This window comes from Alexandromys fortis, unplaced genomic scaffold (assembly GCF_014885135.2).
Source record: "Alexandromys fortis isolate MF-2015 unplaced genomic scaffold, M_Fortis_MF-2015_v1.1 scaffold_115, whole genome shotgun sequence".
NCBI classification, from domain to species: Eukaryota; Metazoa; Chordata; class Mammalia; order Rodentia; family Cricetidae; genus Alexandromys; species Alexandromys fortis.
The window spans coordinates 5098983-5122607 of NW_026067989.1; the positions used below are offsets into that span (position 1 = coordinate 5098983).

Sequence of the window (23625 nt, forward strand, 5' to 3'; positions counted from 1 at the left end):
GCCATCTGTTGAAATAGGAGCGGCGGGGCTGCGTCCCCAACACCCCGGCCGCTTGGCTAGCTTATGCCCGAAATAACAACACACAAACTATATTCATTTAAAGAACTGCTTGGCCCATACTCTAGCCCTTATAGGCTAATTTTTACACCTGGACTAGCCCATTTTTAATAATGTTTGTAAGCACTCCAAGGTGCGCTTACCGAAAAGATTTTAGCCTATATTTATCTTTATCGCGTGTGCCTCAGAGAGCAGAGCTATCGCGTCTACCCGGGAGAGCTGAGCATGGCGTCTCTGCTCCAGCAGAGCTGTCGGGTCTCTCCGGAAGCAGAGCAGAGTCTGACCTCACTTTCTCTTTCGCCCAGAATTCTATTCTGTTTACTCCTCCCATCTATGTTTCAAGCTGAGGCCAAACAGTTAGTTTATTATAACTTAACCAATAAAATCAACAGATTGATATATGACACTCCCACATCAATTGGGGTGGTTTAAAATCAACTGAAATGTTTAATTTCTTATTTTTGAGACTGTTTGTGGCCATGCTATCTGTGAGCAGTCTCAGGAAAGACCGCTCCCACCTCTTCTTCGTGGTGTGTTCAGCATTATTGGCTTGTAAATAAAGTCTTTCAATCTCTTTGTTCCCATGTGATATTCTCGTGTGTCTGAATATCTGTTCAGATTTTACCAGCTATGAGTCAGGGCTCTCCTTAATGCTAGATGTCAGTATCTTAACTTAGTAAGGCCTACAGAGATACTCATTCCAAATAAGGAAACAAAAAGTCAAGACTATAAAGTATCTCTTAGGAAGGTACATGGTTCAGTTTGTGACAGTCTCTGAAACTGACTTGTTCGGTATTGCACCTGATACTATTTGGTGACTGGTACACATCTGACATGGATCCCCACTTTACCATTCACCCTTATCAGCAAATATTACTTTATTATTTGGATATGCCAACATTTAATCCATTCACCCAATGATGGACATCTTGACTGTTTTTAATTCTGGCAATTATGAATTAAGGTTTTAATTAAAATATTCATATACAGGCGTGCTGACAAGTTTTGCTAACTTTACACACACTAGAGCCCCCAGGGAAGAGGGAACCTCAACTAAAGAATTGCTTCTATCAGATTGACCAATGGACATGTCTGTGGGCACACTTTATTAGTTAATGGTTGCTGAGGGAAGGAGGGATTAACCCACTGTGGGTGGGGGCACCACTGGGCAGGTATAAGAAATCAAGCTGATTTCTGGATTGTATAAGAAAACAAGTAGAGCAAGCCATGGGAGACAAGGCAGCAGGCAGTGTTCCTTCATGGTCATCGCTGCAGTTTCGGCTTCCTGTTCCTGTCTTGAGTTCCTGTCTTAGCATCCCTCAACAATCAACTGTAACCTGTAACCCAAATAAACCCTTTATCCCTTCCCCTTCAACAAGTTGGTTTTGGTCAGCATCTGATCACAGGAACAAAAAGCAAATTATGAGAACTGGCTTCAATGTGGACAAAAATTCTCAACTTACCAAGCATCTATTAAGGAATAGTTATTACTGACTTATAGAGTAAGCAAAATATAGATAGCAACCCACATTAAAATTCCAACATGATTCTTCATGGAAATTGAAAAAAAAATTCAACTTCATAAGGAAATACAAAATACTTAGGAAAGCTAAAACAACCCTGAATAATAAAAGAACTGCTGGAGGCATCACTATCCTAGACTTCAAATTGTATTACAGAGATAGAGTAATACAAAAAGTTTATAGTGTTAGCATCAAAGCAGATATGTTAATCAGTGGGATAGAAATGAAGACCCAAACACAATTCCTAGGTGTGTCAAGTGGCAACCAAAAGTAGCTATCACACAACTTAAACCTTTATCCTGGGTATTAGCCCCGTTCTGTTCTGTCATCTGTATTTTAACAGCTCCTCCAACTGTGTTGTTTTAATTTGACTTTCAAGAGTGTATGTTTCCATAAAACTTTCATATATCCTTCATTTTTATTAAGTCACCTCTGAACACTTATTTCCCCATCCCCCCCCACTCTGTATTTGAGCAGTTATACCTCCAGTATTTTCCATCTACTTTTACTTAGCTCTAGTTTACTAACTTTCCTCCCTTAAGAGCTATAGGACTCTTTAAACATGTGCTTTAAAATTTCTAGCTGTGTGGGGATTTTTCTGCTACTTTCACTTACTGATTTCTACTTACTCCACCACGGTTTGAGAGAAGTTATTGTATTATTTTATGACTCAGAATGGGGTGTCCTTCAGTGCAATTTCAATGTCATCTCGAGAAGAATGTGAGTTCAAGTGTAGACTGTAGATTTCAATTATGTTGAGTTCAATTTTGTCTTATTGAGCTTCTGCCTGCTGGTTCTGCACATTTCTGATAGAGGTACATTGAAGCCTTCAACTATTATAATGGGCTAGCTCATTTACCATGGAGGACTATCAATTTTCCCCATATATTTTGAATGTTCTCTTATTAGATTCATACTTATTAAGAACTGATATTGCTTATTAGAGAACTGACCTCATTATCATCATGTAATACATTTGTGTTCCTGATAGTTTTCCTTGCTCTGGAGTCAGCAAGGTCAATCTTTCTTCACGTATTTGCTCTTAATCTGTGTACATATCATAACATTAAAAAGAGTTTCTTGTATTAATTTACCAAGTCTTGCTTTTTTAATCCATCCTGAAAATATTTGGGTTTTTTTTTTTTTTGGACTTGTGTATTTAGACTATGATTTGTTGTTAAGAAGGGAAAGATAGAGGACTGGTCTGGAAAAGCTGGGGGCGGCAGGGTATACTATGAACCAGGGTTGTATTGTGATGCAGAGGAAGTCTCCCACACAACAAGATCAGGAGTCAGACTTCTGGTCTTTCATCTCCATAATTCAACCAACTGAGAACCACAAATCCAGAACACAAATGGTAAGTGGCTCTCTAGATACGGACCTCGAAGTGCAAGGATCCTTCTTGGCAGGCTTGGTTCTTACAGTAGTTGCTTTTTAAACATTCTTTCCAATGCTTTTCCCCTTTAGTCCAGGTTAGTCTCAAACCCTTTACCTTCTTGCTTCAACCTCCTGAGTGCTGGGATTGCAGACATATGCCACCCCTCCTGGTTCTTCTTTTTTTTTTCTTTTCATTTGCATCTTCATATTATCTACTATATTTCTTTTTTTTATTGAGAATAAGAAAAAAAAGTTTCCGCCGCCTCCCAGCCTCCCATTTCCCTCCCCCTCCCCCCACTCTTCTCCCCCTCCCCCCACTCTTCTCCCCCTCCTCCCACTCCTCTCCCCCTCCCTCTCCAATCCGAAGAGCAGTCATGGTTCCCTGCTTGGTGGGAGCCTAGCCAGGTTGGATGTTCACCTTCCTAGACATGGACGGAGGGGGGAGGACCTTGGACCCCTCCTGGTTCTTAAGGAGGTTCTGAGATTTGTGTAGGAATCCTAGCATTCTAGAAATCCTAGTGAAAGTCATTCTGTGTTTCCCTCTGCCTTTAGAGGGTGTGAAGTCTACTTTTGTCTTTATTGACAAGGAAAATTATTTTATTGCATGCTTGAATTACTATCTATCATGCTAGTTTCATTTTCTGTTTAATAACTTTTGTGGTTTTAAATGAAATTGTTTGCCATTCAACTTATCTCTGATCTTAGTATGCCAAACTATTTCTTTTAAAGCATTTCTTCTGGTGGTTGTCCTAGGTTTGCAATATAAAGTCACAACCGCCTCATTTTCAAATCATACTATAGTGCTATTTTATAATCATGGATTCCCAGTACCTTCCTATGTTATCTCTGCCATGCATTTTACTGATATGTAAGCCAGTCATTGGATAACTTGTCATAAGAAGCAAAAATAAAAAACAAAAGTTTTACTTGCAGCATTTTAAAAACAAGAAATTGATTTCTTCTCTTCTCCCTTGTCTATTGATTACAGCTTCTAACCTATGTCATTGTAGTAACACCTTTTCTTGTCACTGTGGCTAAATTCCTGACGAAAAAAGAAAGTCAAGGAGGAAGAGTTTATTTGGGCTCTTAGATTGGAGGAAGACAGCCCATCAGGGTGGGGGAAACATGTGACAGGGGCTTGAGTGACCACAGGAAGCAGAGAGAGAGATGACTGTCAATGCTCAGCCTGCTTCCTTTCCCCACTCTGATCTAGTCCAGGACCCCAGTCCTCAGGATGGTGCGGTACACATTCAAGGTAGGCTTCCTTTCTCAGCCAATCCCCTCAGGAAAGGACTCTAAAGATCTGGAATTGTGTCTCCTAGGTGATTCTATGTCCAGTCAAGTTGACAGTCAAGATGAATTATTGTTAGAGTAACTATTATTACTATTGTTATCGGAGATGCTGGCTTTTAAGTGAGTCTGCACTCCTGGCAGTGGACTCTGCTTGCATTTGTCCAGTCTGCCCTTTTCCCTGCAGCTGGAAGAGGGTGGCCAGACAAGACAGCTGCCGCAGTCGGGTCAGCCTTCCGGGCTGTGACTCTTGTAATGTTTTTCAAAAAGCTTGGGAAATATCACTCCATCCTAACAAGTACAAAGCTGAGCAAGCTTTTTGGGCATGGAGCTCAGTAGAAGAGTGCTTGCCCAGTTGCACAGAGCCCCGACTTTGATCTCCAGCACGAGAGGGTGGGGTCAGAGGAAGAGAGGGACTGATCAAACTAAAAAAAAAAAAAAAAAAAAGCCAGCAGCTCTTCATTAATCCTTCAAAGAAATGAGGCTGTGGGGAAAACCACTAACCCCAAAGTTAGGGAAACAAGTGTTGCTAGGAATCATAGCTCACCCCTACAGAAGCCGCCAGCAAAGTTTCTGCAGGAACCGCAGATGGGAAAATCTAGCTGTAGCTGAAAAATGGCTGTTGATTTAAAATGAAATGAAATTTATGCCCTGGCAATGCTGAAGCATGCATGGCAGCCTGTATATGGTGGTTCTGTTGAACTTGTCCATATTAGGCTTCATGGTCTAAGATGATGAGGACGACTGGCCAGGTCTCTTCTTCAAGAGGGCGCCAGATCTCATTACAGATGGTTGTGAAGCCATGTGATTGCTGGGAATTGAACTCAGGAGCTTTGGAAGAGCAGGCAATGCCCTTAACTGCTGAGCCATTTGACCCTGTGCCAAAGGTTTCTGTAACGCAGATTTGTGCTTTCTCTCTTGCTACCACTAGGGGGTATTTGAACTGCGGTTAGTCACTAGTTGGAGATTGATTTTCTCTCTAGATGTCTGTTTAGTGGGTTTGCCGTAAGAATGGGAAGAACATTTAGGAGTGTGTGTTAGGTACCAAGACTGTGATGGGACTTCAGCAAATATTCAGGGATTAAAACACCAAGTTTTGTACTGAAGATGAAGAAGCCAATTTGGATCAATGGGCTAGATCCCATTTGAAGGCAAAGAAACGGTTTAGTGGTTAAACAAGGTACTGTGGTCACACAGTTCATAAGTGATGTTCTTTCTGTCTCTGACCCCAAGACTTCATGTGTGGTGTAGGACTGGAGGAAGTGTGGTAAGCGAGGGATGAAGCCAGCCAACCCAGACCACAGTCTCTTGAATGACACTAGGAAATGCTTTTCACCTGGTCCTCCATTCTTTCTTTAGCCCAAGTTGGAAGCCATAAAGTTACTCAGTGTGTCACAGGGTTCAGTGTGGTCCTATTGTTCGTTCCCACTGGTCAGTATGCCTTTGGGTTCCTGACTTCTCAAGTATGTGTTTGTCTTGCCCGCTGACTCCATTCTTCAAAGCCATTTTAGTTTTCATGGATGAAAGGCATGAAGGTCAAACTCAACATGCCCTGGTTTGATGGAACCCAAGGCATGCCTTCCCCAAATCTAAAATATTTAGCACAGTGTATGGTGTCCCTTGTACCAATCCAGACAGCTGTAATAAAAACAGTTTTGAGACCTGAGCTAATCATGTTCTACCTAGGGTCACTCCTTGCTTTCCCCGTAGTTTACCCTGAAGCTGTTTGCTTTCTTAAGAAGCTCTGTAACCTTGCATGGGATAATTCCTATTCCAAGTCGTTTTTTCCTATATAAGCATCTCGTACATGTTTTTAAGGCATTCACCCACATAATCTAAGAGCTGACCATGCTGTTCTTCAACAATGACTCTGCTGCCAGACGGATCTATATCACATCTCCCCTCCTTCCAGACCATTCAACCACCTTCTCCCGCCACTGAAACCAGGATTAGGATTCTTTCCCCTTTTTTTTGGGATCTTTTTCTCTGAAGTTACACTATATCTCTTAAATCCATTTTTAACTCAGACTATTTCTGTCGTTTTATTTTTCTCTTCTGAAATGCGATTTGGTCAGCAGATAGGGAATCATCTACAGGACTGGGTGAGCTGAGCTCACACGAGGCCGGGAGAGAGCAGGCGAGGTCAGAGGCAGGGGCTGATAAGGGGCACACTCAGTGACTCAGAAACTGGGTGGATGCAGAACTAGAGTGCAGAACAGGGCTGTCTACACACCCTTCCGCAGTCAGCCCCGGGATGTTTCCTGGGAATGCATTGTTAAAGAACGACTTCCCAGTCTGTTGAGGAACTGCCAGCTTGTGGTCTATAGCTGTACATTAAATCCACAGGAACTTCAGAAGAGTTGAACTATATATAGAGTGTATATTTCTTTTAAATAGGAAAGGAAGGAACACAGGATTGAAGAGTCCGGGCAGGAAAGAGATGCATTTTCTACATTCTGTTTATGTAAGCCATAGTTACCCCTGAGATACTGGAATTGTGGTGATTCCTGCCTCCCATCTTTGTCTCATAATGTCAAGTGCCATCAGCTGTTTAATTAAAAATACATATTTTATGACTGCACATGCTACAGTTTGGTGTGAGAACATGTGTTGAACAGCACAGGAAAACACCAAAGAATATCACGAACAAAAATAAAACTTAAAAATAAAGTGGGCTACATCAAATAAATATAAAATAATAAAAATTTAAGGACAAGCTGAAAACAAACAGAGACGGGCTTCCACTGTAGAGGATTCAAACAGGCCCTTGCCCTCAGTGAGAGCCAGCCAGGGCCCTCAGCCTGGGGTATCAGCAGATGTGGCAGTGTGACAAAGTCATTGTAATATGCAGTGGGCCTATGTGTCATAGCCAGGTGGACTGTTAGCAGTCTCTCAAAAGAGCTGGTGGTGAGGAACATTCAACCTTCAGGGGCCCTAAGTAAATGAAAGAGCCAAAGGTCAGATTTTCCTAGTATGATGCTCCAAGAATTTCAGATTCTCCAGGTTAATGCTGTGGCTATGGAAACTGGCCCACCCAGTCCTTGTTTCTTGGTCTAGATTTGGCTTGCTGCCTTTCAAGAAGAGTTGGTTTGCATTTTAAATGTGGGAGATTTGTCATTCATTATATAAAACATCCTCACAGAAGTAGACGGTGCTGAAAGCTACCTATGAAGAAACACTGCAATTCATATTTCACATGCATAAGAACATGTTGAACCTGAACTGGGGTTGTAACTCAGCTAATAAAATACGTTCTTAACATGCATGAAACCCTGTATTGGATTCTCCAGCACTGCAGGAAACCAGGTATGAGATGCACACCTGTAATTCTAGCATGCCAATGGATGCAGGAGGACCAGGAATTCAACATCCTTATTAGCTACATAGTGAGCTCAAGCCAACTTGGGCTATATGAGATCCTGCCTCAGAACAAAATCTGACTTTGAACATTCACCAAGGTCTGTTGTCCTTGCTTCAGGTTCCTGAACCACTATTGAGTCTCATGGTCCCACATTCCACAAAGTAGGCTCAAAATGGCACCTCAAGGGCTTACAGAGCTGCTGAGCCCGGTATATATCCTACTTCAGAATGCTGCTTCAACAGTTTCCTCTGGGCAGCATTTTTCTAGGAGGATTCAGAAGGCAATGTGAAGGGTGTTCTGTGATGCTCCCCACAAACTGCTGTGTGCTACCAGAAGATCAGAGGCAAGCGTGTGTAATTGTTATATTTCACTTTAGTTGGCTCTCCTCAAAGTTCTCTATATGCCAGCATACTCACGAGGCTTCACACTGTTGTTTCCAAACAGCATGGCCCAGAGCCCCCATCAGAGATCTATAAACAGAGGTTTATATTTATAGCTGCCCCAGGGCTCAGGTCTGTAGTGTCCATGCTAACAAACATTTCCATCTGGAAATTACATAGTACAAAGATCCAATTTTCAGCAACATTCACAGAGAGGAGACCTATAGAGTTAACAGTATCCTTGGGCCTCTTTTTCAAGACCAAGGGAAGCCTGGGTGGAGGCTGCGATGAGCTAAGGTTTATCCATAACAATTCCAGGGCGTTGACAGGAGGAAGACTTCCTTAGTTGCAGCCCTAGTTGAAGCCCCAGGGAGGCTTCCAGCCAGCTCAGGGATGTGCTAGGCTAACAACTGTCTTCCTCCAGGGAAGGGGTGACAGTCTATTCTCTTCTGGCCCCTTGGGATGATCCCAAGGGCCAGAAGGAAGAAGGACAGGGGTGGGAACCCCTGGCATTGTCTCACACACTCGCGCTGCTGCATGCCTCACAAGATGAAGCAAGGCAGGCTTTATCTTAAAATAGAAATCAATCCCAAGTCTTGTTTTGTCCTCTGACTTTTTCAAAATCAATTTAAAATATCCTTGCAGGGGAGTTAGGTAGGAGTGGTGATCTGAACACAATACATAGAAACATTTTTCTTGACGTTATTTCCCAATGCTGTGTTCATATATTGTTTTCATTATATTAGATGGCAGGAATAAAGTAAATATTGTCTCTTATGGAAAATTAGGACAAAAATGAAAATGTGCTTTTATGTAGCTGTCACTGGTATAGAATGACCTGTGCCCTCAGTTTCTCCCAGACCCTTGGAGTAACTTTAAAGCAAAACCCAAATATTATACCATATTTTGTCTCCAGTTTCTATTCTGATAGGTAAGGTTGTAAGCATGCATTCCTGTGATACTAGAAGCCTATGGCCGTGTATCAGACACCATATATCAGACCCAGTGAGTGCTCTTTTGTCCTCATGATTTACAAATGCCTTTGACTGGTATTCTATTTAAAAACCAGGCTCAGAACGAGCTTTGTATATTGTACTTACTGGGCAAATCTCCGTCTCCCTTCATTTCAAGGCTTTGGCTGCCAGCTGTAATTGTGCTGATTTTGATTGTGCTACTTAACAATGTGTTAGATGTTGACCTTTCAGTCCCTTATCAGCCAGGGACATTTCTGGCTCTTGTTGCTCCTCCAGTTAGCCCACCCCTGCTACAGCTGGGGCTCCTCTTAGCAGGCGTTTGTACCTGTTCCTGGGAATATCTGTCAGGTGTTTTTAGGTGTGTGTGTGTGTCTTGTCTGTGAGACTCATTTGTACTGTTGTGATAGCTAACTTATTTTCTGTATTCTACATGGAAATTATAAACTTTCTTTTGCTGTTCATAGGATACAGATTGCTTTTGTTTGGGGTGTAACTAGCAGTTCTGCTATTGGTCATCTAGCCCTTGTGTTTTAGAACATAGACCCTCTTCTCTGAAATATCTGGACAGTTTGTCTGTATGCTCTAGCCTTTGGAAACACCCCGTGTGGCTTTCCAAAGTGTGTGAGTTCCGGTGTCCCCAGACCCTTATAAATGCTGGGCATAGGTAGAGCTGCAGAACTCAGCTTTCTCTGAGGACCAGAGTGACACCATCAATGGGAAACTCCACACCATAGAACTTTGGTTCGTGCAGAAAAAGTGCACAAATGTCGAGTGAAATGTTGCAAAGATATTGTGTAAAAACGGTATGATACTTCCTCCAAGTTGTGTGGACGGGTACATAGGAGTCCTGTCTTTTGACTTGATCCCCATTCCTAGGATTTCTCATTTAATACCTGCATGAATAGTCTGGTAGCCGAACAGCACAAGATCCATAACACTTGGGTCTGAGCATTTTGGATAAGAACTACTCAGCTGGTGTACGCTTTCTTCTTTCAATGACTACTTCTCAAGGTTTATCTTATTTTTAAATAAGATTTATTTATCCTATCTTTAAATTATTTATTTATTTTTAAATCAGATTTATTTGTCTTATGTAGAAATGTGTGTACATGTGTGTGTCTTATGTGTGGGTCTGTGCACCTGAGTGTACTCTTGGAATCTAGAAAAGGACATCAGATGCCCTGGAGTTGGTTGCATGTAGCTGTGAGTCACTAGATGAGGATGCTTGGAACAGAACTTGGGTCCTTTGCAAGAATAGCATGGCCTTTTGACTGTCGAGCTATCTCATCAGAGAAGGTTGGTTTTCAATAGTGATGAAGAATTTCTCCCGAGCCCTCACTATGGCCTGTAAGGACTTGAACAAGCATTTCTAACAGTTCAATCATGTTCTCAAAATCTACCCCCACCCCACACCTTGAAGCACTTGCATGAGATAACACAGGCCGCTAAGAAGATGTCCTGCTTGATGCTGCCTTAACTGATGCTGGTTACAGCAGGCTTAGTCACAGCAGCTGACTGACTCTTAGGGACTTCTCACTTAACCCGATTGCCCTGCAGTCTACCATCTCCTCTCTTCTCCCACTTCTCTCCACCTTTCTCCCTTGTAATCAGATTTCTCCTTTGTAGGAAACGAACAAGAAGAGTTCACTTCCACTGACTGCTCTGGTTGCTGTAGTCCCGTCTCCCATTCAATAATAGGGACCGATGCGGGATTCCCCTCTGTATGCTGTGAATACCACTGGTGAATAAAGAAGCTGATTTGGACCAATAGAAAGGCAGAATTTAGCTAGGTGGGGAAAACTAAACTAAATACTGGGAGAAAGAAGGGCAGAGTAGAGAAAAGCCATGTAGCCCCGCCCGAGACAGATGCTAGGAACTTTACCCAGTAAGCCACAGCCACATGGCAATACACAGATTACTAGAAATGGGTTAAAGTAATATGTAAGAGTTAGCCAATAAGAAGCTAGAGCTAATGGGCCAAAGAATGTTTTAAATAATTAGTTTCGGTGTGGTTATTTCAGGGCTGAGCAGCCAGGAACCAACAAGCAGCCTCTCCCACAACAGGGGAAGTCTTTTTTTTTTTTTAAAAAAAAACAGAGTTTCATTGATCACATTTGTTTTATGAAATACCTGTTTAGTTTAACTTACCCATTTTTATTACGTATTAATTTATTAGGCTGGGCTGTCTGCTTAAGTGTTTTTATGTGTGCAACTGTTTTTTCTTCCTAATTCTCTGTATGGAGAACATATTTAAAGAGAACCAGATGCACTAGCTAGGACCAGATAGTTAAAGAATGAATGAAAGAATAGAAATTAAACATAAGGCAGATACAGAAAAAAAAAAGTTTAAGGAGAATTTAGAAAAGGTGGGATTAAGCATTGGGAGTGTCTAGAGGAAGTCTACTCCCTGGGAACAAGATGAAAGAAACATATAAGAAAAACAGAAATCACATAGAGAGTAGGCATATGGTTCAGCAATAGGATCAGGGTTATATGCCCAGTATTACCAAGGGGAAAAAGATTTAGTGGTTTAGAAGGAAAGATCAAATCATTATGATTATTGGAAGGCTTCTGCAATGGGGGAGCTTCATGGATGTCAATGAAAACTAGAATATGTGAAATTGTGGTTAGAGGGCCTACTGCCCACAACATAGTAAGGTTCACCTCGAAGCAGGATGCAAAGCAACCCTATTTTATCTGCTCTGCTTTAAGTCCTTTGGAAACCCTCAACGAGTCTCTGAAACGGTCTTTCACTGTGCAAGCCACAGTTGCTTCTGTGACTCCATTATGTTCCCAGTCTGATGAGACCCATTCCCATGCATCCACTGTAGTCATCCAGCGAATCTGGATCTCTCAGAGCTGTGGAGGCTTCTCTGGGCCTTGCCCTGCTGGGTGGAGAGCATCCTGCCTGAGGGGACTTGCCTTTCCTGAAGGAAAAGTGAAGTGTCCCAAGGGGAAGGAAGAAACACTCATAACTAGGGAAGTTGTCCACTCCCAGGGATGATGGGGGAGGGACAGCTAGGGAGTAGCCTTGAAAGCTTCAGAAGGGGACAGTCCCGAGCTACTAGGTCATCATGGCCACTGACTTCAAGGGCAGTGCAAGATTCAACCTGGCCTACCCCGAGTCTCTTGCAGAACTGTCTGAGTGTGCTGCAGAAGAGCCGGGCTGCAGGAGGCTTGACTGGAGAGACTAAATGGTCCCTTTCCTTTGCCCACCTGCTTCATCTCTACAGACAAGCAGAGACAAGATGTGGGCTAAGGAATGAGGCCTTTAAGATGCAGATGTGACCCTGTTCATCTCTCAAGGTTGGATGACAGAAGGAGGGTGACCCAGGTGCCTTCAGCATGTAGGATTTTCTTTGACAGGGATGCTCCACTCCTTCTGGAATACCCCAGACCCATTTCTGAGAGCTCACTGTGGCCACACCTCCTGCTGCTCAGCCCAGTGGTCATCTTCCAGGACGACAGGCAAAGTCTGTCCAGAGATGTCTGGACTGCGGGACTGGCCCATGGGAAGCACTGAATGCTTTGAACTTCTTGTTGTCAAAGTCAGAGATTCATGTTGTCAAAGCAATTACAATTGAAGCTCATGAGACCCTTGAACTTTTGGGAAGTAGATTTTAGAAATACCCAGTCACACAGTTCACTAAGCCATCCTCGTGCCTGTTGGGCTGGGTAAGTTTTCCTTTGTGCTGTTTGAACCCTATTTACAGACTTCATTCTATCTTATATTTTTCTACTCTAAGTGTATATAAGGAAACTATGTTCAGAACCTTTGGCCCTGCCTGGATTAGTCTAATTATCACTCAGTTGTTTCTTATTTTTCTACAATTTCTTGTGAGATATTTCTACAGGTCAGTAGCAGTGCCCTCCTTTGGAGGCTCAGGTGTCTGGAGGCAGGACCATTTTGTGAGGGAGATGGCACCCAGTAGGGCATCACATTAGGACTGGAGTGTGCTCAGTGTGTCCCCTACACAGTGTTAGTGAAAATAAGACATTGGGTACTATGCAAGGGAGTTCTTAAGCTGACCATAGGACAGCCACATCACACTCTACCAAGAAGGGCTTACACTGAGTGAGGATTAAGAACTGTGACTGAGAAAGATCTTGAGATATACATCATAATACTCTCTTCAGGAAGGGTGTGTATACGTGTGAGTGTGTATATGGGTGTTCGAGTATGTATGTGTGTACATGCATTCTAAATGTATTGGTACATTTGTGGTACACAGGGTTCCACAGCATGAATTATTCCTAGTTGGAACTTTATTAACCAGCAGTTTTGGAGACTGAGAACCCAACATCAAGGTGCCAGCCTATTTAGCAATTCTGATTCTGTGATGTACCCTTGAATGCCTTGTCTTTTGGAGTAGCATCTGCTTCGTCTTTTCACAGCAGAAAAGACAGGGAAAGAAGGCAATGATGGCATCAATTCTGCTTGTGAGGGCATAGCTTCAATGTCTGAGTCACCTCCTAAGGGTCTCACCCCTTAATACTCAGACAAAAATAAATAAGTGCAGCATGTGTTTGGGAGGCAGAAAGCACTGAAACCATAGCAGACACCTCAACTTTTTGTAAAGATGTTTAATTTGGTGTTATATACATTGGCCGGAAACTTAATTTTCACATACACACAAACAAAGGTTCAGATGAGAACATAGCAGAGGTTTGAGAAGGCACATTTTTTTTTTTCCTGATTGAGGGGACAGCAGGAGTCGGACTTATTTTCAATGAGGAGTTTGGCACTGTCACTGACAAATGCTCAGATTTTGACAGGAGCAGTGTAGGCATGTATTAGTTTTATAACCAAAAATAAATTTTGCTTAGACATTTCCATTTTGGGAAAAGTAAAAGAATTGAAAGTAGTATTTTAAGAAATTTATGTTACAAGCCAAGTAAGAGAATTGCATATCGGGTCTCTAATCTTGGTAGAGACAGTTACATGCTTTCGCTGGAAGGGCAGTCCAACAAGCATGTTTCCTACTTTTATCCACCTCACTCCAGACGGGGTGATTCTTCAGTTCCCTGGGAAAAATCGTAAACTGAATTGGAGTAGAAACAGGCCATATTCAAGTACCAAGGTCACAAGTCCTTTTTTTTTAAGATTTATTTATTTATTATATATACAACATATATGCCCACACGCTGGAAGAGGGCGCCAGATCTCATTACATACAGATGGTTGTGAGCCACCATATGGTTGCTGGGAATTGAACTCAGGACCTCTGGAAGAGCAGCCGGTGCTCTTAACCACTGAGCCATCTCTCCAGCCCCCAAGGTCACAAGTCTTAAAGGACTTAGATTATCATGGTCACCAAGAGATAATATGCATATTTTCTTATTTATTCATTCATCTGATTGTTTATTTATTTTGCATTCTGGCTGCAGCCTCCCCTCCCACCTCTCCTTCCACTCCCTCTCCCAATCCTCCTCCCTTCCACACACCTGTCCTTTGTATTCACTCAGAAAGGGCTGACCTCCCATGAATATCACAAAGCATGGCATATGAAGCTGCCATGAGACCAGGCACCTCTCCCTGTATTCAGGCTGGGCAAGGCAATCCAGCATGAGGAATATAATCCCAAGGGCCAACCAAAGCACCAGAGACAGTCCCTGCTCCCATTGCCAGTAGTTCTACAAATACATTGAGCTACAACTGTGTATATGCAAAGGGCCTAGTTCGGCACAATACAGGCACCCTGGTTGTTGATTTAGACTCTGTGAGTTCTTATGAGCCAGATTAACTGTTTCTCTGGGTCTCTTGCGATGTCCCTAACCCCCTGGCTCCTATAATCGATCCATCCTCCCTCTCCTCAGCAGGACTCCCATAGTTCAGTCCATTATTTGCCATGGGTCTCTGGATCTGCCTCCATCAGTTACTGGATGAAGGCTTTCTGATGACAAGTGAAGTAGTCATCAATCTGATCACAGGGGATGGCCAGTTCAGGCTAGGCATCCACTACTGCTAGGAGCCTTTGATGGGACCATCCTTGTAGGATCCTGGGCATTTCGCTTGCATCAGGCTTCTAACCTTTCCAGTCATCTCTTTCAGCAGCCTCTCCATCTACTCACCTCCCAACCCGATCCCTCCAGTTCCCATGCCCACCCACCCTAAATCCAACCAGGAGATAACTTTTTCCCTTTCACAGGGAGATCCATGCATTCCCCCTTAGGCCCCCCTTTTTTTACCCAACCTTTTTGGGTCTGTGAATTGTAGTATGGCTATTCTGTATCTTGTACTTAATATCCACTTACGAGTGAGTACATACCATGTTTGTTTTTTTGGGGGTCCTGGTAACCTTACTCAGGATGATTTTTTTCTAGTTTCGTCTATTTGCCTTCAAACTTCCTAATGTCATTTTTAAACAACTGAATAATACTCTATAGTGTAAGTGTACCACATTCTCTTTATCCATTCTTTGGAGGGGCATCTAGGTTGTTTCCAGGTTCTGGCTATTACAAATAAAGTTGCTATGAACATAATTGGGCAAGTTTCCTTGTGGTATTATTGAGCCTCCTTTGAGTGTATGACCAACACTGGTGTAGCTGGGTCTTGTGGTATATTGAGTCCCAGTTTTCTGAGGAACTACCCTATTGATTTTCAAAGTGGCTGTACAATTTTGCACTCCTACCAGCAATGAAGGAGTGTCCTTCTGCACAGCTTCTTCAGCATAATCTGTCATTTGATTTTTGATCTTAGTCATTCTGACAGGTGTAAGAAGGAATCTCAGAGTGATTTGCACTTCCCTGATAGCTAAGGATGACTAACATTTCTTTATGTGTTTAAATGAATATTTTTGGTGATCTGAGGACTACAAGGGAAAAAAAGGAACTGTATACATTTTGGATTAAGTTTTTCAGTTGACATATGAAATAATAGATTTTATTATGCCATTTTCGTAACTAAAAGGATAATGAAAACTGCATGTATTTGAAGAAGATGTTTTGTAATTTTTTGATTGTATAATTTTACTCATGCATATATTAATTCATTCATACATATTCAAATATATCAGTGTTATTTATTTATTTTTACAAAGTATTTGAACTTGATTTAAAAATCTATATACATTGACTCTTAACAGTTTACCAACAAAATAAAACTATATTAAAGTGTATTGATGTTTCACATGTATACGTGTGCATGTAGGATCACACATACAAACACACATGATAGAGGTCGTTAAGTACTGATTTATCCCTGTGCTTGAGTTTTTTAGTGTTAAATGACTTCTAGATATTAGCACAAAGTTCAAGCAAGGCCGTATTCTCTATTAGTCTTTGTTCTGTTGCTGTGAAGACATACCATGATCAAGGCAGCTCTTAAAAACAAAGACATTTAATTGGGAGCTTGCTTACAGTTTCTAAGGCCTAGTCCATTATCTTCATGGCGACATGCATGGCACTAGCAGTAGCTGGGAGCTTTGCATCCTGATCCTTAGGCATCAGAGGGAGAGAAACTGGGCCTGGTATGGGCTCTTGAAACCTCAAAGCCCATCCCCAGTGACAGCAACACGCATCCACCAACAAGGTCAGTCGCACCTCCTAATCCTACAAAGCATTCATGTATATAGGATTATATATGTGTGTACACACACACACACACACAAAAGCTAGATTTTAAGGAAAGTGTTGCCTTTTGTACATAGGTAACCGAATAAATTGGCAGTTTCTGTTTTCTCCTGCAACTGATTTCAGTTGTTTAGGAATGAAGACTGCAAACAAGCAGTCTCAAGAGATAGGTGCCCGAAGTCCTCAAGACTAGAGAGAGCTTCTCAGCATGGGACTTGGCAGCCACGGCTCTGCATCCCAGGACTTTCTCTGGGACATTCCATCACCCCCTTCTCCCCCAGAAAGGCATTTGCAGTTCTGAGCAGACACACGGTGTGATAAGCAGGGTTTACTTTGCGCTTCTCATCTAAAGCAGGAATGTTTTCCCTGGCCGGATGCCGTGGCTTACTTGATCCGCGTATCACACTGAACTTCACAGGGCACAAAATAAAACTTTTATGAAAGTGTCTATAGAACAGGAATGCTGAAAGCCCCGCTGATGTCTCACAGGTGCCAAACGTTAGCCTGCGTTCTTGCCAGTGCTGAAGGTGGGAATGGGGTGGGTAGTCAGCTTTCTGTCACGTGACAAAGCACCCACGATAATCGGCTTGGAAGGAGAAAGGTTTCTTTTGGCCCATAGTGGGTCTGAGTTGGACTGCCTTCTGGGGCTGGGTTGGATGGCCCCCCGTTGCTCTGGGGCTGTGTAGAGGCAGCATAGCATGGGCGCGACAGGGGAAGCAGCTGAGATTCGGATCAGCAAGCTCCAGGTTCAGTGAAGGACCCATCCCCAAAAACCAAAGCGGTCATGAATGAAGATGCGCAACATCAGTGCCTTGCCTCCACACAGGTCCCAGCAACTCTCAGCATTATGACAGACGGGGGAACCAAATCTTTATCACATGGATCTTTTGGGGGGAGGGGGGACAGTTGTTCAAACCACAGCCGACAGATTGTGCTTTTACATCCTCAGTTACCATGTGAAAAGCACCCCAGGAAGCCTCCAGGAATCAGCCTCCGTTCCTCAGTTTCTTTCTATTGTCGTCCCCGTCCCGCTTCCATAGCTCTGTTTGGTGCTCAGGGAGATGATGCTTAGCTACTGGACATAGTGTTTTATCTTACAGAGTACTAGTAGAGTTAAAAGAAGAAATTATTTCTCAAATACTTTTCATACCTCAATTGCTTCAAAGACACCGGGGACAATGGAAATGACATGGATGCTATACCATCTGGGCTTCACATTCTAATTTTCATATATTATTTTGAGTTCAACAAGAAAGAGAATGTCAAGGACACATACCTGTCACTTATGTGGGAGGGGGTGGTGGGAGCTGCCCTGAGGTTCTTTGTCTTGTAGGTGTATCTGTCACTCATATGATAGCTCTACCCTCATCTCCAAAGCCAGGATGGGCTCCATAGGACAAGGGTCATCCCTTTAGTATAAGGGAATTAAGTGGATTTCTTCAAGGGTGGAAGCTGAATAGAGCTGGGAACTAGAGAAGCCTGGGGCTCTAATTCTGTGTGGATACACTTAAGTGGACAAAGTGTGGTTGGCTAATGGGGAACTGACCTCAGTAAGAGCACACGGTTGTCGAAAGTTCACATTCCAGCCCAGAATTTTGCATCCTTCTTGTTATGGCTTACCTGTGTCAGATGGTTAGATCTTGATGTTTAAGTAGTCTGATTGATATCATGTAAGTCACCCAAAGAGAAGCATTAAGTATGAAGACTTGTCATTTTAAGGAGGGATTTGATATGTTCAGTTTCCTCTGGATTCACTCTGGTGCATTCTGTATCTCCCAGCCCCAGGCCTCAAGTGCATGAAGGGAGAATGCTCAGGGCAAGCCCAGCACACAAGGCAGCAGAACTGCCTGCTGGATTCCAGCAAGTTATTGCTTTGTCGGATTTTCCCAGCAGTATGATGCTCAGCACCTTTAGAACTGCATCAGTGGGTCTGTGACACACATTCTTTCCTCTTCTACAAAATGCACCACCCCCAGCATTCTACAGATTCTTCCTCCAAAGGTACTTTACTCTGCCTTCCTAACCTCTAAGGCTATGCTGGAAAATACTGTCTCAGACCCAGTACCCTCCTTCCTGATGGCTGCCAGAACTTCATCAGGGAAAAAGCCTCTGTAAAGAGATTCCCCCTTCCTGGTGCAGATGCTCAGGGGAAAGGGGGGCCCTTTGACAGTAAGCCCAGTGCAATGCAGAACACAGACCAGGAGCTAGAAGACATTGGCTGAAACAGGATGGAGGCTGCCCAGAGCTGGGAAATGTGCTTCGATGGGAAAGGTGAGGGGTAGAAAGGGAAGAGAGCTGACTCTCTTGCTATGTAATCCCAAACAATGCAAAAAACTAACACAATCTGCCCACTAAGATTATGGTAATCATGTTTTTCTAGACTATCAGCCCTGTACGAATCCTCATTTTGTGTCTGTGTACATATGTGTGTGTGTGTGTGTGTGTGTGAGAGAGAGAGAGAGAGAGAGAGAGAGAGAGAGAGAGAGAGAGAGTTTCTGCACTCATGTGTGTGCAGATGCGTGTATGCATATATGCTTGAGCATGTGGAGACCAGACATTGATGCTGGATGTCTTCTTCATTAACTCTCCACTTTATCTTTTGAGACAAAGAACTTCACCAGACCTGAAGCTCACTGACTCAGCTAGCCTGGCCAGCCAGTGCACTCCAGGGACTCGCCATCTCCCCAGTGCAGGGGCTACAGCAATGTATCACCACACCTAGATTTTTACATGGATGCTGTGGGTCTGAACTCAGGTCCTAATGCTCACGCAGCAAGCACATTATGAACTGGACCATTTCCCCAGCCCTCCTCTGCTATTCTGTAGCCAGTCTAGGCACACGAGGGCTGGCTCTCTCAATAAGACATGGGGTGAAAGTTGGGATGACAAGGATGTCTGAGGATCCTTTATGGAGATAAAAACAAGTTCAATATCTGAGGTTCAGTGTTTCTACGAGAAGCAGTACTTGATCATGGCATGGTGGAATCTTTCTAGAAACTTCTGTGTAAGTTTCTTACCTGAGATTCAGCAGCCACAGTATGGAGGAAGGTAATTCCTGAAGGGACCTTAAACATTCCAGTTCTCAAAGGGCCTCATCGCCTGAGGACTGTTTCAAAAAAAAAAAAAAAAAACAAAACTGGTGCATTATCTTAAATTCCCAAACTGCTTACACAGATGACAGAGGGTTTGGAGTGTGACTTGTCAATGACATCCAAGCACACCTACTAATTCCCCTAGAGAAGCTGAATTTGAGCCCTCTCTCTTGAGGGTGGGCTGGACTGAGCGACTGGAAACAAAACAAGGTGGATGCGGTGGCGCTACTTCCATAGCTTGGTCAGAAAAAGACGCTGCTTTCTGCTTTGCTCTGTCCCTCCGGGGGACTGAAGTTCCCAGAAAGCAAAAACAAAAACAAAAATCCACTTCACCTATGCTAAATATTCCAAGGCTCACTGACTGATTGGAACTTTGTGGTTGTGGAGAGTAGGGATGTTACAGGTTTAATAGCCAGATTACCTTGGACTATCTTTAGCTCCAACGTTTTAGGAAAATGCCTTGATTTATGACTTTATTTTGTTCTATAACTATAAAAACTTCACGAATCCATTTCCATACTGGAACACGGCATTTCAGGACAACTTGAGTCTGTTCCCTGGCTATGGTTACTGTCATATGGCTCGAGAATAAACTCTTTTATTCCTTTTGAGCTGAGAGCTGTGTTTTGTATTGATACAGTCTTGGATCATTCCCAGGAGAGGAAGCCTGTTGCCTTGTTGGAAGACTGTCTGACTTTGTTTTAGAGAAGTTCGCGCAGGTGAATACTCCTTCGGGCAGTTGGATGAGTTAGCCAACTTTAGAAGCGGTTCCCAAAGCCCTGCTCAGTCCTTCAGGTGACAGCAGATCTCACCAGCATCCTTCTGAGATCTCCATGAGGGTCCTCCAGCCGGTGACCAGATAAGTTACGCTCAACTTTCTGACCTTTAGAAACTGAGTGTGATAGTGATTGTTTGCTGGTTTGCTATGCTGAGTCTCAGGGCAGTGTGTTCCCCCAAATTACAATACAGATACTCCAGCCCGAGGCATGAGGCCTCACAGTTATTACATGGATCATGGTCCCAGTCTAGAAACACAGGTTTTCTACTTTCTGTTCTCACATTGTCGGAAACTTACACACAGAGCAAACATCTTTCACCTGAAAATCTGAACTGCAAAATTCTTTAAAATTTAAAACTCTCTGAGTCTGGACATGATGTCACAATTTGAAAATTTCACACCGTCAGGTGTCAAGGGCACCATTAAAATACAGTTGTACTGAGTGTGAGGTATAAAATCACCTTCAGCCTATGTGTGCAAGTACATTGGAAACAGAAAAGACTTTCATGCTTCTACGAGAGTCCCATCTCCAATATAGCTCATTACATATGTGCAAATATTTTACAATATGAAAAAAATCTCAAATCAGAGAAACTTCTGGATAAAGGCTACTCTGACTCATCTCAGCCTGATGTCTGTCCCACTGTAAACCTCACGTGACGGGACCACTACAATTGGATCCAGAGAGTGGCGGATCCAGTGGGGTGTGCTGTGGATACTCCCTGGTGTGCCCATGGTCATCTCAACTGATGACACTATCCAGGGCCTCGGGTGCCTCTGCAAAGTGAGGCCAGGTCCTGTGTACAAAGGTTCGCCTGGATCGTAAATCGTAACTCTTTCCTGGCTGTCACTGAGGGCTGTGTGTTCTTAAGCACCTCTCTCTCTCTCTCTCTCTCTCTCTCTCTCTCTCTCTCTCTCATATTCTTTTTGCTCTGATATGGCCTTACTCATCCTAGAACTCTGAAATAGCCATGAAGGTTGGGCTGGAGAAGAACAGAGACGGGCATCTACGATCACCTCAGAATGCCCTTCTATGAGATTCCTGGTCTCCTGTGAACATCCCTAGTGGCCTTCTGGGGCACTAGAGTTGCTAAAAATCTTCAAATTTCAGAATGGACAGCTTGAATCAGCTTGAAATTTTGATATATAAAAGAAGCAATCAACTGAACTTTGAAAGACTTGATTTAACACTACCCTGAAGAGTGGGCCATTCTTTTGTATGAAACGGCCATTTGCTAGGCAGAAGCTGAACTAGGGAAGCAGCACCATCATCAGTCTCCCAGCAGGATGCACATTGAAGACATAATATCAATCTTCCTCTTGTGGGCAGGCCTCACATCCAATCAGAAAGGGCTAGGTGACCCCTGTAACAGTCATGCCCCTAATAGCTTGTTGATGGGCTAGCATTACAGAACACAGGGTCCACGACAGTTACAAAAGGCCCATGGCTAGCAATGCCTTGGGCCTAGGAATGAACCTAACATGGATGTTTTCTAAGTTGATGTTCTTACCAACTGTCTTCTGAATATTTATGCTTCTATTCATGGCGTAGAGGTGCTCTCAACCTTGATCAGAGGAAGTGCAGAGGCTGGTAACTTGCTAACGCCATGGGAAGCAGTGACTGTTGAGTGCTAAGCCAGGTATTTGTGTTGATCTCTTTAAGGCTCAGGACACCTGGAGAGAATAGAAGGTTGAAGGATGGGGAGGGGTGCAGCAAAATGCTGTCTTTTGATTTGGACATAGTTGTTGAAAATGTGAACTCACAGCAGTTATGGTTACCTATGCAAGATCTACAAAAGGGGTTTCATGAAGTACTCCTTCTCTGAGAAGCTGTTAGGCAGCTAATGGTTGCTGGGGGAATCATTTCCCAGTTGTGTAGCCACTAGTAACTTGCCCTTCTTAAGTGGATAATCTTGTCTCATGCAAGAAACCCGGATTAAACACAGTGACTACACGAATGCCCAAGTATACACAGATTCGCGCATGTGTGCACACACACGCACACACAACACGTGAGAGGGGAATCTGTTGGGAAGAAGAGGTTCAGTGGAAGTGAAAAAAGGTCAGAAAGGGTAGTAGGAAGATATGGCCAAAGTACCTTCTGCACATTTATGTGTGTACATATGCAATTATGAAAGAATTAAAACAAAGAAGATATGCTGTGAAGCCTGACAGTGCTGCAGGCATGTAATAGCAATACTCAAGGCAGAGGCAGAGGAATCATAAGTTCAAGGCCAGCCTGAACTCCACAGTGAGACCTTGTCTCAAACAAATAAGTAAACAAACAAAAGGTAGAGACATCAAGATATGACCTTCACTACCCACAATCCCCAATCCCCAAAACCCAAGTCCCAGGGGCTGTTAAGCAGCATGGATCTCCCAAGCACCCCTTCCGGATGCAAAATGCCACATTCTCCTGAACTTCTCAGCAAATGCACTTGTTTCTTCTCTTCCCTCCCCCGCCTACTGCTGATGTCACAGCAAACCTTTCCTCTGGTTTAGAAACACTTGCACAAATGTGCCAAAGGTGAAGAATTTTGTCTGGACCCTGGCAAGCCTTCATGTTTTCGGTGCCTCGGAGGATGATAAAAGTCAGGTTTCAGAAACAGACGGCCTTGTTTATGGAGAAAGTACTAAAGAGGGGAGGAGTTTAGATAGTGTTTCATGGGGCTATTCCGGGAGCCCAGGAATTTTCCCTCCTTTGTTTTTCTTGGTTGCATGTCTGAAAGATGAGGGCTTAAAAATAAAACCCCAACATCATCACAGACACTAAATCTGGTGCTCCCAGCTGTGGTCTCTGTTGCACTGCAAGGTCTCTTGTGGCTTCATTATTAAAACTGGCGAGAAGGGCGAGAGGGGGCAGGAGCAAACCTTTGAGCTTCAGCAGCTGTGGCTTCAGTTGTACTGGTTTCCACACTTGTAGTAACGGCCAGCCTGCCTTCTCTGAAGGCACTGCATCATCCTCTGGAGGTGGCATGCTGATGTGTGCTGCTGACCATGCACACACCAAGCCCCTGTGTGAATCTCCTCACTCAGTCAACTCCTTGACCTCTCACCTGATATCCCTCTGACCTCACAGACCCAAGGGCAGCCACTCTGAATCTCCTCCTTTCCTCTGGTGGTGGCATCTTACTGAGTACTCTTTCTTGGTTCTAACCATAACTTCTCACTTAGTCTGAATGCTTCGATGCTGATCCATCACTGCTCACCATGCACCATCA

The 23625-nt window shown here is 43.4% G+C and overlaps 1 non-coding gene across 1 annotated transcript; it reads left to right on the plus strand.

Moving 5' to 3' along the window:
- The first annotated feature begins 13876 nt into the window (after positions 1–13876).
- On the plus strand, positions 13877–14037 carry LOC126512079 (small nucleolar RNA U85). The gene has a single exon (XR_007594905.1). It is a non-coding gene; the product is annotated as a small nucleolar RNA U85 (small nucleolar RNA).
- The last annotated feature ends 9588 nt before the right edge of the window (positions 14038–23625 follow it).